Source organism: Patella vulgata, chromosome 5 (genome assembly GCF_932274485.2).
Source record: "Patella vulgata chromosome 5, xgPatVulg1.2, whole genome shotgun sequence".
Taxonomy (NCBI): domain Eukaryota; kingdom Metazoa; phylum Mollusca; class Gastropoda; family Patellidae; genus Patella; species Patella vulgata.
In genome coordinates, this window is record NC_065883.2 from 24,775,027 (window position 1) to 24,794,101 (window position 19,075).

General features: G+C 38.9%; 3 long non-coding RNA genes across 3 annotated transcripts; all 3 read right to left on the minus strand.

Annotated features, from left to right (window-relative positions):
* Window positions 1–1,180: 1,180 nt before the first annotated feature.
* Window positions 1,181–5,912, minus strand: LOC126820917 (uncharacterized). Its single transcript, XR_007680197.2, has 4 exons — window positions 5,827–5,912; window positions 4,830–4,991; window positions 1,991–2,092; window positions 1,181–1,306 (listed from the first exon to the last, which is right to left on the minus strand). It is a non-coding gene; the product is annotated as an uncharacterized LOC126820917 (long non-coding RNA).
* A 2,751-nt stretch (window positions 5,913–8,663) lies between these two features.
* Window positions 8,664–11,431, minus strand: LOC126821057 (uncharacterized). Its single transcript, XR_007680241.1, has 4 exons — window positions 11,369–11,431; window positions 10,297–10,527; window positions 9,511–9,612; window positions 8,664–8,852 (listed from the first exon to the last, which is right to left on the minus strand). It is a non-coding gene; the product is annotated as an uncharacterized LOC126821057 (long non-coding RNA).
* Window positions 11,432–14,188: 2,757 nt separating this feature from the next.
* LOC126821290 (uncharacterized) lies at window positions 14,189–18,025 on the minus strand. The gene is made up of 4 exons (XR_007680395.1): window positions 17,966–18,025; window positions 16,722–17,075; window positions 14,695–14,796; window positions 14,189–14,270 (listed from the first exon to the last, which is right to left on the minus strand). It is a non-coding gene; the product is annotated as an uncharacterized LOC126821290 (long non-coding RNA).
* Window positions 18,026–19,075: the final 1,050 nt, after the last annotated feature.

The following is a 19,075-nucleotide window of genomic DNA, read 5'->3' on the forward strand; positions in this document are numbered from 1 at the left end:
TTGTTGTTTTTTTTCTTACCGAGAAGTGTAGTCGTCATTTCCAGTCTGGCAACCATCCATCTCTTCCGCAGTACTAGATCTTTCGGAAAAGTGTGCCCACCTTTTGGGTGTCCTTAGAGACGACAGGAAGTAGCAGACGATGTTTACATCAGAGATCGTATGTTTACATAAGGCCGTGAACTAACCCATTATCCACGCGCTCCTCATAGCGAGCCCCTCGTTGGCGAACCCCATTCTATTAGGATTATCAGCACGTATGAAGCTTCACCAAATACAGAGTCGGATTATGCACTCCATATGAAAATTATGTACGAAAAAAAATATGGAACATTATTGTAGAGATTTAGAATTGATTATGTGTGAAAACATTTCTAGTTTGAGATCTTTCTGTATGACAGAATTCATTTTTATGATGTAACGGCATTGGTATAACTGATTTCTCAGCTTTAACCGCTAAGAGATGATTCTGTTTGAATGAATTACGTCACTGGTCATTGTGGCATTATGTTCTAAGGGGAGCAACTCCATTTAGTAACTAGAAATGAAAGGGTGTTAATCTTAGACCCTAAAAATGAATACAAAATGGTGGCATGGACGGGAATCCACCTGAATCATGTCTGAAGGTGTTGAACAAGGCCTGGCCGACGAGGCAGTTGTTCGCCGCCACTGTCAACTACCACTACCGAAAGGATTTGATGGCACGGCTGAAACCAACTAAAGAACAGGTATGTACATTTCTTTACGCCACGGGAGATGTTACCGATGACATTTTGGCTACGTTACAAATTGATGAGGCCAATATCCACTACACCCCCAAGATCTGAAAAACATTGTCTCGATTATCCATTTTTGGATTTAATCATTACTGAGCGTTCAGCAGCAGATCGGATTCAAACCCAGTGAAAATCCCACACATAAGATGGCATCGAGAGTTGATTATGGTTTGGATAAGTTAATTAATGTGTGTGAAATAGCTGTACTTAACGTCCGCTTCCACCGAGGTGATATCGCAGACAATTTAATAAATGTCTAATTAATAGTTCATAGGCAGATTTAGCTCTTGCATAATGTATGTTTAAGACGTTTTAAAGGAATAAAGTATCTCCTTTAGATTACAATATGTCGGTCTCAACATGACTCAAGTCATACATAAGTAAGATATAATATTTATAATTATTAACGTATATGATTATTGAGAAAGAGCAAATGATTGGTGATTTTGGCAATGTTTGGCAGCATGTTTACTGAGATCACTTGGTTGGATGGCTGTTTGAGTGGCAGTACCAATCATAGCGACCAAGGCAACCTACAAGATAGCAATAAAAATTATCATGTTAGATGTTGACAAACAAACTAGTTTATTTCATGACTAACCCAGGTATTTGCATCCCCATGCATGCTGAATATAAAGTTTAATAAAGGTCTTAACATTTCAAATCAATAGTTACCTTTTAATTATCATAATTTGTTAAATCAATGAATACTGATCTTTTTCGTTAGGATGTCTGACTCCATAGTACCATACAAAAATAAATGAAATGGCGTGCACAATCGTCCTAGTTTCTGAACCGACCGGACTATTGAATTTGGGCACACACCATACAGTGTGCTATGAGGGAAATATTACCTCGACAGCGGCGCTGTGTCTTACCCTTATTTCGAATTCCAACCGTCAAGCGTTCCTCAACTTTTATATATACTTGAAAATCTCTGAGACCTCCTGGTTTGCGAGATGGCCCTTTATTCACCTATTTACCGCAGCTCCCATGCAAATGGAAATATAATGCTCCACTAATAGTCAAAGTGCCACACCAGGCTGAATTACAACTCTAAAATATATTGGATTGTGTGGATTAGTTCAACAACTTTGATTGTGAAATTTGGAGAGGGGGTTCCAGGCCTGAAATAGCATCAATCCATATACTGGATTGTGTGGATGTAATATGTAAAAAGGAAAATATTGACTTCTGAATAATGGAAACATAATTACCTCTGTAGCTCTAAGACCAGTGGGGGTTTTGACAGCCATCTGTTGGGCATCTGTCAGAGAGAAGACAAAACATTCTGTTGATGTCCGGATGACCAATTTGCTCTGAAAAATATTGACCAAGAAATCATAACGAATCTTATCAAGAGGCGATGGATGTAAGTACAAGTAATTATGGTGTCAAAATGTATTTTATTTGAAATGAGAAATGGAATATATAACAATTAAAGATACATTATGGGAGATTTTTATAGAGAGTTGGCCATTATTGCTATAACAGTTAAACAGTAGATGATGAAAGAAGAATATATTGAAAAATTCAGTCAAATTACTTTATTCTGAACATAGTTATCATCGTTGTAATATTTGCCTAGAAATGTGTCTTCACCTTCGCTGATCGTTTGATTGACAGGCGTTAACTCCACCTACATATCTCGATTATCAAGTAAAGTTTTCAATGGCATACCGAAACGCTTTACAGCGGCCTCGCTAAATACACTCTATCATTTAGCCTCGATCCAACTGACGTATTTTCATCAGGTTATCCCTTATTTGATTTAATCAATTAGTGAAATCCTATTTAAATCCGAGCTGTTGCCGAGCCATCCGTGGGTCTACAGAGTTGATTTTGGTCTTGTTGTTTAAATAAAGATCTAATTTATAATTTCTATAACATCTGAAGCCTAAATTAAGACTTGCAATAATCAGATTTAGCTCTTGCATAATGCCTGTTTAATAAAACTGATACAACTAACTTGGCCACATAGTTACTTGCATTATTGTATATTTCGATAATTGGTTTCAGCATAGGGATCTTTAGAGGTGGAAGCAACCCGGAGTATCCATAAAATACCCACAAGGCTAGGCGAGTAACCATAATCCGTGTTGTGTACAAGCCTGGGGTCAAATAAGTGAAATGAACTGAAATGGGGTTTAACGTCCTACTGGTCTGCCCCGGCTGGGATAATGAAGACGGCCATACACCATACAGTGTTCAAGTTTGCCCGGGCAGCGGCACTATTGCCTACTCTTAAATCGAATTCCAACTGCCAATGTATACACGGGACCTCTTTTTTTGTGCCATTCAAACGACTAGACAACTGTCCTTGTCAGGTGAATGCCATATTTTCGATTTAACGGGGTCTTATCATTTAGTTATGTCGTATATATATACTATTCAAAAAAAGTAGGGGATATTTGATTTTTAAGTGTTATTAAAGTAACCTAATGAAACTGACGAAGAAACAAATGACAAAATGAAATGAAGTTCACATTCATCGATTTATTCCAAATGATCGTTAGACTAAGTAAGGCACAGACTGACCATTATAAGGGTAAAATGATACCCGGGGTCAAACAGCAAAGTTACCACAGCATCACAACCAAGTCAGTAACGGGTAAATCCTCCTCTGTTTGCCAAACAAGCATTGATCCGACGTGGCATACTCCTAATGAGACGTCTAAGGTCATTTTGGTCCAGATTGTCCCATTCCTGTTGCAACGCAGCAGCAAGTTCTTGGACATTGGAAAGACGTTGTTGACGTTGACGTAACCTCTGTCCAAGCATGTCCCAGACATGCTCGATGGGGGAGAGGTCGGGACTCAGTGCTGGCCAAGGTAATGTGGTGATGTTCTGTTGTTGGAGGTAACCTGTAACGATCCTGGCCCTGTGACATCTTGCGTTGTCATCCTGGAAGATGAAACGGCGGCCATGACGTCGTGCGAACGGCACAACATGGACTGCCAAGATGTTGTCCCGGTAGTACTGGCCTGTAACACGCCCTGCAACAACATGTAAAGCCGTCCTTCCAGCAACAGTGATGCCTCCCCACACCATAACAGAACCACCCCCAAATCGATCATGTCTGATGACGTTAACGTCTTGGAAGCGCTCGTTTCGACGACGCCACACCCTCCTACGTCTGTCCAAAAAATCAATAGTGAACCTTGACTCATCTGAAAACATCACATTGCTCCAGCGTCGATTATCCCAGTGTTGACGATCCCTACACCAACGACGTCTTGCCTGAATGTGATGATCTCTCAAACAAGAGATCACGCGAGGACGTCGGGCGCGAAGGTGACCCCTATGCAGTCGATTCCGAATCGTCTGGCCACTCACTCTCACACCAGTGTCTGTTTGAAGACGAGCGCTGATCTAATTTGCTGTGATGACACGATTTCTCAAGGCCAAGGTACGGATAAATCGATCCTGGGCTTGAGTTGTCGCCCTTGGTCGACCCGAGCGTGGTCTGTCCTGTACAGATTGTGTATCACGGTATCTGGACCATAGCCTGCTTATGACAGACTGAGAAACATTCATCGTCCGCGCCACAACCGCCTGTGTTGTGCCGATCTGTAGCATGCCAAGGGCACGTAACCTTTCATTTTGGGTAAGCCGACGCATATCAAAATTTGTTTTCTGGTCACTACAACAATTAAACTGACGTTTCCACCCTGGAATTCAATGCCACAATGACTGTAACATTCAAAGTCAGAGTTGTGCAAATCTTGGGTTGGACCCCCATGATGATCCCAAGCATCACCTGCACTATGCGGTAGCTATTGGTGCGTTTGGGCGTCACATGTAACTGGAAATGTTTCTTCTGTTAGGTTCTATAGTGACTTTTTTCGTAGTCATTTGCATAGTTTAGTATTATGCCCCCAAAATCAAATATCCCCTACTTTTTTTGAATAGTATATTTTAAGGTCACACAACTGATTTAATACTTCCGGCAGTAGGAGAGGGCGAATTGCATACAATCTGTGTACTAAGCAAAACACTAAACATAGTGTATGTTTTGTTGGGTTTTTGTTTTAAATTAATATTATATATACTTACAAGCATTTCATCGTGAAAGAAGTGGAAATTCTCTCCATGTGGAGCTTTAGATACATGAGGAGATTTAGATGAATGAGGAACATCAGTCTGATGGGTAGCACGTGAATGTGGTGCATGGCTGTTGTGGTGTGCGTGTTGAGTAGTGGGGACGTCTGTTTGGGCCTGAAAAAAAAAATTGATTTGAAAACGGAACCTTGTTTTTGACCTGATAGTAATAAGTAGCAACACTAGAATTAAAATGGCTGCCCAAGCTGAATGAAACAACTCGACAAGGGGCGGGCGATGGGGTGGGTCCGGGTTCCATATTTTTTGAAAGATACAAGGTCTCTAGCGTCATTTTGACGTATATCTGGGGTAACTGGAAGTCACTTCGCTAAAACACAGGAACTGAGACTAAACACAACAACATAATATGACATACCAAATAATAATATATGTACTACTGATGTAATAATAATCAAATGTACACGATTTTTACAGGATATTTTAAGCAGGCAAATAAAATTTAAAAGCAAAAACCGTGACCATCACATAAACTATTAGTTTATTTTTTTCAATACCCCAAAACGTGTTGAACTGGTTTCAAACGGAACTCCTCAATACCCTTATCAAAATTAACAGTACGTGACAAGCATTTTCAATGCCAGACCGAACGGATAATTAGCTTCTCCCTGACATATTAGTGAGGAATCACGCATCATTTGTCGACAAAAGCCATCGATGTTCTACTTTACTATCTAGTTATTAATTTATACCCCCGGGCCCTGGACAAGTGTCCCAGCTGCCCCCCCCCCCCCCCGACCCTCTCACGGGCCCTTGATCAAATACACCGGAATTTATCCAGTAGATTATAAGCCAGACGCTAATAGAAAATAATGATAACTTTAGATAGCAATAACTTTTAATATTTTGGACCAATTTGGGCTGAAATTTACTTTCCATTACCAATAGTGTGTATATAACAACAGAATGCTAGAACGTATATATGTATACTTACAGCAACGAACGCAATAACGGCACAAGCTACTATTAATTTCAACATGGTTGGATACATTGACTAAAATGAAGTAGCGATAAATAATCGGTGGGTTCTTTTATATCGTCATCTTATCTTATATAATCGGGTCAAGGTAAGCCATATTTATATTTCACACAAACTGCTAACTGCTGGGCTATTTATATTAGTTTGTTTCATTAATAATCTGAATTTTTAGATTTGCACCCAAGAAACAATCATTATAGACTAAGTGTCATAATGACCACTCACAAAACAGCCATTTTGGTGGTATTTTATGTTTTTCTAAATGAATTGTAAGCCCGTTCATATTCCAAGACGTTAACCGATTAACAAATTTGGTTTAGTTTGAGTTATAGTTAATAATATCGATAGCGAGATTTGTGCAACGCGTGAATGCTTATATAACCCTAAAGATGTTGGTATGGTCGTTGTAAAGGTTTCAAGGGATCTTTTACCTAATACCGGGCAAAAAATCTTAAGAAGGGGAGAAGTGAAAACTATTGTAGAATTTTTACCTTTAAATAATAATAGCATTATATTGATAATTATGTCCTTATTGGTACCATATTCATAGACATGGTATTTATATCTCACGCACTCGAATTGAATGAGAGATAGGTTGACAAATAAAACAAGTTGTAATTGATAAACATAGCCGATTCTAGGTGAAACCAGAATATCTTGTTTATCACTAAGGATAGGGAAGTTACCATTCCATATTTGGCAAAGGTGACCAATCACATGATTAATTACATCATAATTTAGCCAATGGAATAATTAATAGCTGTGAATCTGAGCGTATATAACAAATAGAATGTGCGCTATCGGGTAGACACCATTTAGATTCTTAGAGAGCATAGACCGTTGAGGCTACCATCTGGATTCAGTAAACCCCATTGATTTGTAGAAGAGTGGGTTAGGGATAGGAGAGAAAGACATGCCTGTAACCTATGTAATCCAGGCTTTATATAAACTGTAGAAACGAACTGCAGCATTGTTGTACCCGATAGACAAACGTGTTAGCGGCGGAGATTTAAAAGAAAATACACAACGTGAAAAGGAATCCTACGAAGAGAATTACAAATATAACCAGAGACAATACTAGACGACCACAAGGCTGTTAATATATGTAGCAGAAAAGAGTATGCGTCACACGTCGGATGTGGGGTGGTTTCCCGTGTACTTTCGACATTTAACCAGCGACGCATAGCACTGCATAGTGTTACAATATACCGCTGAGTATGTCTGGAATTTTTCAAGATGTATCTAATATTTTCTGGATTAAAACCCATTGCATTTAAAGCACAAAAATTACATCGCGCGTAAAGAAACTATGCCCGCTTCTGATAAATAGTGATAAAACAAAGTAAAATAAGCTTACTTGGGGAATTGCTAAAGCAATAATGCCTCGTACAAGGTTTACAATACCAATACTCCGGAACATGGTCAACAGTTTATCTAATGTCATAACCTTTTTCATTATATAGCTGACTATATATATAAGCCACATCCTAGTATTGTTTTTTTATGTTTCCATCCGAAAGAAATGAAATGAAATGGGGTAACGGCCTACTGTTCTGCTCCGACTGGGATAATGAAGACGGACATACACCATGCACTGTGCTATAAGGGAAATTTTGCCTGAACAGCGGCCGCTATGGCCTACTCTTATATCGAATTCCATCTGCCAGGGAATATTTTATGTGCACGTCAATTTGTAGACGGTAATTCGGTTTTTTTTTTGTCCCATCCGTACGACTATACGCTGTGGATTGTCAGCACCCCCACCCCCGTCCTGCGACACTCATAGGGGAACCCACGCCGGAAAATCCAGATCAGCATTCTCGGCCAACTCCGGGATCGAACACGGGACCTCCAGTTTAGCGAACCAATGCCCCTCATCCGTTTGTGGTATCATAGCTTTAATTTGGAAATCCAGTTCTGAGGTGGGACAGAAAATCGAGGTCCACCGTATACACATTGCAGCACATGTACAAGAACCATTGCAGTGACGTATACAGCAGTTTTCATAAACGGTGTGTGTGGGGGGGGGGGGCAACATTTGTAGTCCCATCCCCAAGTCGTTTACGAGTTAGGTAGTCACTACTGCCTGAGTACTGGACATTGGTTACTAAAAGCGGAAGAGATTTCACGCAGATATGATGGGCATTATCTAATCCACTCAATATAATCCATCCGATGGTCTAAGGAGTTGATATTGGCATGTCATTTAAACAAGCTTATAAATAATAAGTTATATAACATTTGAAGCCGGAAAAACTAATGGTAATATGCAAGTCTAGTTCTCGCATAATGCAATAGCAACTTATACACGAGAGAGACTTAATATACCGGTAATTATCCAGTTTTGTCTTAGTACACAATGTGATAAAAACCCGAGGACATTCTAGTCTTAGAGCACCGCGACCCAACATTAGCTATGATGTTCATGTTATTCCAAATATAGTTCGAGCCAATTTGTGGTTCAGTCGGAAGAAGACTTTTTAACATTACAGGTATGTTATAAAATCGCACCTTTCAGTCCATTTTCATTATACTGACCGAGTTATGGGTATTTGAAGGATTGACAAGATAGTATCGATTGTTGAGTACCATTGCAACGATAATAAAATCTCGGGTATCCATTTTAACGTTAAATTAATAAATGGCACGGCTGTTCTAATCCATTGACTATCACGACCGTCGGATGACCTAGAGATTTGATTATGGGCTTGTCATGTGAACAAATGCCTTATAATTAAAGCGTTATAAACTAATTGAAGCAGCAGAAAAAAAAACACCAGCAGAAGGCAGACTTAGCTCTTACATAAAGCACCTTTTATTGCATAATAAATGCTTAAATCATTTCCAATAAAATTAATAATATTTTATTGACTAACAGCAAAGACATTATCGTGTCCACAATGATGAGCAATATCTGTATGCATATCTTGAGGTGTCAGTGGAGTTTGTGTTCCAGTAGAGATCTTACCAACCAAGGCAAGCTGAAAATAATAGGTAATATAATTAGATTGCATGCATATCTTGATGTGTCAGTGGGGTTTGTGTTCCAGTAGAGATCTGACCAATCAAGGCAAGCTGAAAATAATAGGTAATATAATTAGATTCCAAAGAACTTTCTGTACCTTTTACATCGCATTATCAGGTTAAGCTGGATTTTAACTTTTATAATCCCGCGCCGAACGAGGGGAGGGGGCGGGGCGGGGGGGGGGGGATATTGAAATGGGGTTACCCGTCCGTCAGGCCCGATTTCGTTTCCGGACCATGTCTCATTAACGGTTTAAGATATCTTTTGAAACTTTGTACACGCATTAACCCATTACAGTAGTTGTACCTTTTGCTATTTAGGAATTTCTGGGATTTATATTTTTCGTTTCCATGGAAACAAATTTGACTTTGGAATGCAACCCTCTTAATTAAACAGCTGTCAAGTCGATATTTTATTGTTTTCACTACAGATGACATTGGCGACTAACACCAATAGAATTAGTATAGTAAGATCTGCCTATTTCGTTTCTGATAATAATGTGACAGAAAATGCTATGATTTTCCATACATAACACTTCCTTAAAGGATGACAGGGGACGTTTTCTGTACCCAATTTAGGAATATTGGTAATAATATTAATGCTATGGAAAATACCTCGGTGGCTTGAATACCATCTGGAGTTAGGAGAGCTTGTTGTTGATCAGCAGTCAAAGTAAAGATGTAGCAAGCTGTCTTTGTCTTGATCGCCATTTTGTTCTAAAATATTAGTTTTAAGAATGTTTGACAAATGTAAACGCCAACATAATAATAAAACATAAATATTCTACAACCAAATTATTCAAGCATATATTATAGCAGAAATTGTTATTTATGTGCATTTCTCAGGTCTGAGTAGAACTGATTTAAGCAAAAACTGCATGTCTTAGACTCCCAATATCCAAGATAATAAAACATTCTAGAAATAACAATGTTCTTTCATATAAACAAAATATATCTAATAAAAGGAGTCACGGTGGCTTAGTAACCATGGGGTCCCAGGTTCAATCCCGGTGTTGGTTAAGAACGTTTTTTTTTTATTTCCCATGGAATAGGAGGACCTGGAAAGAAAGATGTCTCGTCGTTTGAATGGGACGAAGAACCTAGATCAATCTATGTACATGTACATAAAAAGAACACTTGACAGGGTAGGCAGACATGCAGCTGTCTGGGTATTACTTCCCGCACCCATATCTCAATCCTGATCAGCCCGATTGTTGCGGAAAGTAGAACGCTAAACTCCATTTCATTTAACAAAAACGAAAAGTTCGATAAAATCACGGTTGATTCGATTAGACACCCTCTTCTTCGTGCGCATGTTTGCCACACCTGTGATAGGTATCCGTTGTTCCTGAAAAGTTAGACTAGCCTTTGCCTTTTTTGAAAAAAAAATATACTACTCACATTGTCTTTATCGTTAAAGAAGTGGAAAGTTTCATCAACATGAGGTGGATGAGTTTCATGAGGGTGGGGAGTTGGGTGAGAATGAGGATCAGGATGAGGATGAGGAGTTGGGTGAGAATGAGGATCAGGATGAGGAGTTGGGTGAGAATGAGGATCGGGATGAGGATGCGGAGTTGGGTGAGAATGAGGATCGGGATGAGGATGAGGAGTTGGACCATCTGTTGATTGAGTCTAGAAAGAAACAGTTACTAATATTATATTATCATAATTCACACATGCTATCAACATCTTGAAATTGTTTATAACAGTTTTATTCTAATATTAAAATCTGTAAATCTTGTAAGTAAACCACAGTATAAAATAAACGCTGTTAATCCATTTAATTTTATATTTAGCTGTGTTTGAACCCTAACTTATCAATTGTTCATAAAATAAGAGTTTACCCAGGGCAGTCAGGATTGTACACTCTTATTATGGCAAACCGCAGATCATTTTCCACATGTGCCCGGATCAACTATCAATATTTCCTAAAACGTTTCTTATATTATAGAGGTGGCCATGACGGCCTGTAGGTCGCGGGTTCGATCCCGGTGTTGACTGAGAAAGTTCGTCGGGATTTTCCGGCGTGATTATACTTTGTTAGTAGTTAGTCTTTATTAGCCTAGTCGGAGCAGGACAGTACGATGGTTAACCCCATTTTAGTTCAATTCATGTATATCTTGGACAATTTTAAAGCCTTGTACATTCGCTTTTCCCCAGTTTGCTAATGCTGGGTTCCCACTGTCATGCGGTACGTTACGAGAGGATTGTCCCAATTGAGTCCACGATCTGGTACGTGCAGATACGTTCGGATACGGTTCGATATGATCAACACGATTGCTACGACTGACCTCAATATATGAGCAGACCACCATTACTCCACGATTAAAACCACGATTTCAATCGTAGCAATCGTGACAACCTACCATTAGTTTTTAAGAACGTATCCTAAATGTACTGTGTTAAGCAGGCCATGTTTACAAACTAATTAAACGTTCGAATTCATGTCTTAATCTACATAAAAAATACTTACAGCCACGAAGGCTATAGCGGCACAGACAATAGCTAATTTCAACATGTTGCTGGATTAGTTATTACAGAATGAATACGGAAAGATGTCTTGAGCAAATTATTTATATGGTTTTCTTATCTCCAAGGCCCAGTATTTACGTAAATTCAACGAATACATACTATAATTCACACATTTTATCTGGGGCTTATCAATACGTTAAATATAGAAACGTTAAATCATTTCATGGTCAGCTATTCCTCGATTTGTGATCGTAAAATCGAGTGGGGGGCGTTTATAAACAGCAGTATCAAACACTTACCACTATTTTACACATGTTATCTGAGGTTTAGTCATTTCAGGTCCTCTTTTCCACTGTTTGTGGTGATAGTAAAATGGAATGGGGAGGGGGTAGGGCGTATATAAGTATAAGTCTCAAATAGAGTTGACATCCTGGATGTTGGTTTTTTTTTATTATGACTTTTCTTTAATTTCCCAAGAGAACAGATAATACAATAGACAGATTATCGTTATCGCTTTCGTTATCGGCGTGCATATAAAAGAACCCTTGCAGTGATGTATGCAGTACTTACGTGGGTGTCGTGTACGAGGTAGATCGTCATTACGGAAAGAGTAAGACGCTTCGGCCAAAGTAATACACTGCTAGTGAGACAGAAGAGGCTTCCCAATACACGCGAAGACTCCAGGGGAAAAACTGGCGATGTCACGTTTTCTGACTTTTGATTAAATGGAAATTTCCAGTTTGAACACTCATTTCTTCAGTCCGGAAGAGTTTTTTTTTAAAATATTGCAAGTTTCTATGAAGAATCATGCATTTAGTGAGAACATTATATTAATTAAGCTGGTGCACACTCCCATAGCTTTGCTATGGTGTACGTTGGGCATTTGATTTGACTGACCATGGTTTGGACATCGCCAGTTTTTTACCTTTTATGCCTTTCAAAAAACCCTCTGTAGAGAGTGGCATGTCCAGTTGTTCCATACAATATTTATGGAGAAGAAAGAAGGGACCAAGGGGTAAAATCAGGGGAAGTAATCGAACATCACCAGTTTTTCCCCTGTGGTCTTCATGTCTGAAAGGGTAAATAATTCCAGGTTAAATGTGTGATGCACAATATTTTAGGGAAAGAATCCGTGTGACATAACACCGTGTCAGACAGTAGGGTCCGGATATTGGTCTGGTTGGTAAAAATACCTGATCGGCAGTCAATAGTTAAGACCTGTGCATACCAAACATTATTTCTTGACGATTTGCATCACCAACGAATAATCATCAGTTTGGAGTAATTGTCCTCGTCTAATTGTCCTCGTGAGCTGTGTGTATGCGCTACAATCTATCGACGAATGCCCCCGGTTTTTTTTAAACGGAGGTGGTCTGTACTTATCCTTTGATGAATTCAATGGTATTATTTCTTGACGATTTGCATAATCGACGAATAACCATTACTTTGGGGTAAATAAAGAGCCCAACTAATAATTGTCCTCGCGAGCTATGTGTCCGACAATCACTACCGACAAACTTTCAATGAATGCGCCTTTTTATACGCCCACATTTTCATGTGAAAGTATATTGCCATCGCCCCTGTCCGTCCCCAATTTGTTGTGGACCCTCTAGAGGTCCCAATTTTTATTCGGTTTAGACGAAACTTAAAAATATAGATTATGGCCCCTGATTGTACGAAAAATCACAATTTTCATCTGATTTTGATGTAACTTGTCGATATTCGCGCATATTGGATCTTAACTTCCTGAATTATAGCCCTTGATTGTACGAAAAATGTTTTTTTTAGCTTGCGGTCCCTCTAAAGGTCCTACTGTTCTGCTCCGAACTGGGCTAATGAAGACGGGCATACGCCATACAGTGTGCTATGTGAGTAAATTTGCCCGGACAGCGGCACTACGGCCCACTCTATGTCGAATTCCAACTGTCAAGGGATCTTGTACATGCACGCCAATGTGTACACGTCACCTCGGAACTTCGTCCCATCCGAACGACTAGACAGCTGTCCTTGTCAGGCCCTCTTTTACTGCATCACTGACAAGGAGGGAACCACGCCGAAAAATCTGGATGAACTTTCTCTGCCAATGCAGATGTAAATATGAAGCCGATGGGGATATTGTTGTACGAAACCTCGATAATGTCTCGTCGGCAACAAATAAGGGTAATGCTAATGTAGGCCGGTTGTGGAGGTTGAGGAATTTCCTGAGTTTACAATGGCCATTTTATAATAAATGAGTATTGTGGGGAATACTAACCCTAGCCATTTAAGGCGGGGGTGGATGGCCGAATAATTAGCGCGTGCGCGTTGTATCATTACATTAAGTCAGCTGGCGCGGTTTCCTCCCACTGCTAAAGGCCCATACGCGCAAGCGAATTATTGAAATAAAATTGAACCACATATGTTAGTCCCGAAATAACCTGGTTTGTGACGTTAAACCTCATCCAAGTTTAGTCTTCTTAAAAAGGGTTCTATAGGGTTAGGATTGCTCAAAATACTCATTTAAATAACGCTGCCATTGTGGAAATCCCCGAACCTCCCCAACCGTTCCTGGAACGTTATTAATGTTCGAGACTAGTGCGCCTTGCACACGGATTAGAATCCCGATATGAGTTGTATGACTAGACATACGCTACCCTAGAGAAGAGGGAACCTGACATCGGGACATTCTGGTCAAGAGTACAATATCGTTAACTTAGCCTGATTCAGTCACATTTGGCTGAAAGAAGACTTTAACACTGTCCTTGATTAATTGGATAATAAATATTTAAAACATAATAGAGAACATTTTATTGACTAATAGCAATAACATTATCATGACCACAGTGTTTAGAAACGTCATGGTGCAGATGCTTGTGTGTCAGTGGGGTTTGTGTTCCAGTAGAGATCATACCAATCAAGGCAATCTGAAAACAACAGGTAATATAATTAGATTTCAACTAAATTTCTGTAATTTTTACGTCACATCATGTCTAGCAGGATTTTTCTATTTAAATCAATAATCAAAAAACCATAGTCTCATATAATTATCGTACATGCCTAGATAGACCACAATCTTTTTCTCTTAAAGAGATTGACGTCTATGTGTTTAATTTTGATATACTGGCAATGGGAAGACGTCTAATTTAACAGTTGCCAAGTCGACATTTTTATTGATTTCGCTATAGATTGGCATCGAAACCAATAGGATGCCAATTTATTATCCTTCGGTTTTTTTTAAATAGTTTGATAGAAAAACAAAAATGTTCTTATTCTGTTGTAATTTACAATACATAGTATTTCCTTGGGAATTAAGAAATATTTATGATAATAGTATGCTATATAAAATACCTCGGTGGCTTGAATACCAGCTGGAGTTGCGAGAGCTTTTTGTTGATCAGCGGTCAGAGTGAAGATGTAGCAAGCTGTCTTAGTTCTGATCGCCATTTTGTTCTGAAATACAAGTTTTAAGTTGATCTAGCAAAATGTAAACTGCAAAATAGCAAAACATAACCACATTATTAAATCATACACAACAGAAAACTGTATGTATGTGAAACAACCTTCGTTTCGCATTTGTTTTTATTTTGGTAGATAATCATTTTTGTGTCCATTTATTGAATGATCTTATGCATCTAATAGATATATAAATAAATGTGTAAATAATGTGTATAATTCCAATGATGTTAAATATGCATAACATGTATATGTTTCACTTTTGTTATAATTATTAATATTCGTTTTGTCTGAAATTCTTCAGAAATCATTACAATTCTGTTATGTTTATTATTAGAGAACTTATACTTGGACATTTATCCAAGGATTATAGAAGAGTAAAAGACGGCGGTATAATGCTCACGATAACACCATAAGTCAGTGTGGATGAACAGAATCAACACAGGATATTTTGAGCCAAAAGAGGTCTAGAGAACAAAATGAACAACAAGGTAACAATTCTGTAATGAAGAGGTATTATAAAGAGAATAACAGACCTTTATGGAAATATATTTCCCCACTTTCTCTAACAGGCAAAAAGCTTTGGTCACAGTGGAATGTTCTTACCAGCTAGTAATGGTCTTGCAAAAAAGTTGTTATTTCTGATACAGTTAAACCAGAAATAATTAGAATGGCTCATGATGGCATTTTTTATTTTGATTTTTTAAGTAGATGAGGCATTTGTCATCTAAGCTTCAACTACAGGGATAGTTGCCCACTAAACTTATTTGTATTTCATAACCACACAAAAGTTCTTTCTGAGCTAGAAACAGATTCTCCACCCCCACACAGTTAGTATAGAGACGTCTGAAACAAGTATTCTTTCAGGTGATAACACGACTCGGAGTCCTGAAATTAGGAATCGAAGTAGTCGAATCAGCAAACAGAGGACATATCTTGGTGAATTTGTTCACATAATCCCTTTATCTTTCAAGAATCGTATTAATTGGGGCAATCTTCTGAGGCACATCAGAAGTCAACATGACAGAACCTCTGGTCCTTATGTCAGAACAGTTGAGCAGTCGTCAAATCCGAGATCAACTACCAGTAGAGAGGAGAAAGACATTGCAGATATAGATCTTGGTCCAGTTCCGGAAATTAAGATCCTTGAACCGCCAAGAGATTCTATGGTCAAGAGTATCATTGCCTTGTCGCTGCACGATCGTCAATGCGTCAGCACAGAACAGACATATCTCTTCTACCTTAAGTTATACCACACGATCACCTAAGTCGTCTAAGTCAACTGGAAGACAGACTGGTGGAAATGATACAACCGATAAAGGGGTGTCAAGTAACTCAAGTGGGTCAACTATTCTAATACGTTGGGACGACTACTTTTCGAGGTGTCGGTAATGAAACGGTTTTCATTTCGCATTTGTTTTTATAAGGGTAGATAATCAATCGCTGAATGTATTCTCGCTTATGCTTGGTTGTAACTTATCTAAGGTGTAGCGAGTTGTAACACCTTTCTCAATCAAACACGTGTACCTACATATAATTACCCTGCGGATACTTGAGGAGAATTACCTTTTGGATCATTCCTAACCTTGTCTCATGAAGGGGGCCTTTGCGTTTTGCTTACTTTACCTGAGGTTCGTGATTCTCCTAATATCAATCGCTGGTGGCTATTATACCTCAAACCCCGTCGTCGGATATTAATCGGCACAACATAATATGTACACTTCTTGGGTCTCGATCAGAACAGTGTTGAGCAAGATAATGAAACATTTAAGAAAGATCAGCGTTCTTGTATTCTGATAAACTACACCTAATAGGGGGCTAAATTGTCGCTGTATGGATAAAATTAGTATCAACTTCAACTGTTCCTGAGCGGGTAAAACGAAAAACTGATCACGTTTCATATATATTCTTACTATACTTACATTGGTTTTGTCATTGAAGAAGTGGAACGTCTCATCAACATGTGGTGCATGAGTAGGATGAGGATGCTTGGTGTGATCAACTGGTCCGTCAGTCATAGCCATTGTGGTTGGACTGTCTGTTTGAGCCATGGTGGTTGGACTGTCTGTTTGGGCCATGGTGGTTGGACTGTCTGTTTGAGCCATGGTGGTTGGACTGTCTGTTTGGGCCATAGTGGTTGGACTGTCTGTTTGGGCCATAGTGGTTGGACTGTCTGTGTTAGCCATGCTGATGAAAATGAATGAAGTGTCTGGTTTAGCCATGGTGGTTGGACTGTCAGTGTTAGCGATGGTGGTTGGACTGTCGGTTGTTTGGGCCTGGAAACAAAGAATTACTAATAGCATAATATCATAATTCATACATTGTATCAACATCTTGAAATTATTCTAATATAAAATGGGTTAATCTTGCAAGTAAACGGCACAGTTAAATCCTGTTTAATATCTTTTTAATGTTCCAACTCTAAATTCCGTGTTTTAACTTAATGTATCTTATTGTTTATATACTTTAAATACTGAATTATACAGGGCATTGTCAACACTTTGTTTCCAAGAAATTAGTTGCTAGCTCCCAAAGAACATAATTTCATACTGTCTATAATGACTTGCCGCGATATTTGAGAACTGAAGAACCATTCGAAGTTTATTTATATTACCAAGCATACCATAGAATCGTCAGTACCAGCTGAAGACCAATGTAAAATTTATTATATTACCAATGTGGCAATATAACAACATGGTTGTTTATCATCAACATTCCACAACCAAACACAGGGCCATCTGAACAGCATTATAGGCCCTCGGTTGAATCAGTGCGCTTGGGATCCCTACCTACGCAACCACTCACGGGAATGAAATTGCAAATATGTTTGATGCCATTAAACAGATATTTATTCTATTGGAAATTCCAGCAAAATCATTGTTTAAACATTAACACGCATGCTGTACAGTAAAGATTAATCAACACAAACGTTTGAACAACAGCAAGTCAGAACATACATAGATTAGCATGTGGCCACTATACTAGTGGGGTCCCGAGCAGTTGTCCGGCGTGCCCATGAGATAAGACGGCCGACAGAACCAGCTTTAGAACATGAGCATATCAAGGACACACCATGCAAAGATTGCAAACTGTTAACCGACCGAGTTTACAAATTAATTAACAGTTCGAATCCATGCCTTTTATTATGCCACTTAAAAATACTTACGGCCACGAAGGCAATCGCGGTACAGACAACAACAAATTTCAACATATTGCAGGATTAGCTATTACAAACAATACTGAAAACATCTCGGACAAAATATTTATATGTTTTTCTTATCATTAAGACCCACCTATTAAGTAAGTCTAACAAACACATACTATAATTTCACACATTTTATCTTCGGTAATCAATATCTTATTTCAGGTCAACTTTTCTACGATTTGTGGGGGACGTATATGTCGAGTGGACGCTAAACAACATTCCAGGCCCGGAGGAGGGGGGCTAGGGGGGGGGGGCTTTGGCCCCTAATAATTTGGCCGCAAGTACCCTTATCTCCAGGCTATTGCACGCAAGTACCTGTAACTATTCAGTTAGATACAGTGACGTAACAGGAAGAGACCTGATTTTAACATAGACGTGAGACTTCTAGAAGTAAAACGTAGACTTTCAAAAGAAAAAACTCATTCTGATTAAAATACAGATCCTATTTCGTTTCGTTTTTTATAGTTTAAAATTTCGTTCTTTTTGTCTGTACTACACTAGGATCTGGAAGAGTTGTTATAATATGCGTTCTGGATGGCGTGAGGTATTAGCCAATAAAACTACCTGTTACGGCGACTTATTGGCGTGCCATGCACGGAACTGTGGGTAAACGTCAACGCTGATTGATTAATCAATGTCTGACGTCATAGGGCCAAAATCCGCTCGTACGACCCCTTACGCGATCTTTCAGAAAAACTTGTCAGATCTTCATGCAGTGTAGGCCATCGAAAGTATAAAACGAGAGCATCGCTAACGCTGCAATATACTTCCACATTCCAGCTTTGATTGATATGGTACTTTTTAAAATGAAGAGAATGAAATATGAAATGGCTGTAATATGATCAGAGGCAAAGAAGGCTAGGCGTTGGGTTTGTTTTGCCAAATTTACAGACAAAATACTAACAAAAAAAGTGGGTGTGACACTGCTCCAGGAGGTCGGGGCAAGCATCAAAATAAATAGTTGCTGTCTTTACGGTATAAGCAAAAAATGTGCAAAGTTCCAAGATGATCCATTCAGAGTGCAGCCTGTAGACGATAAATACAAAAAATGGGCGTGGCTCTGCCCGTGGG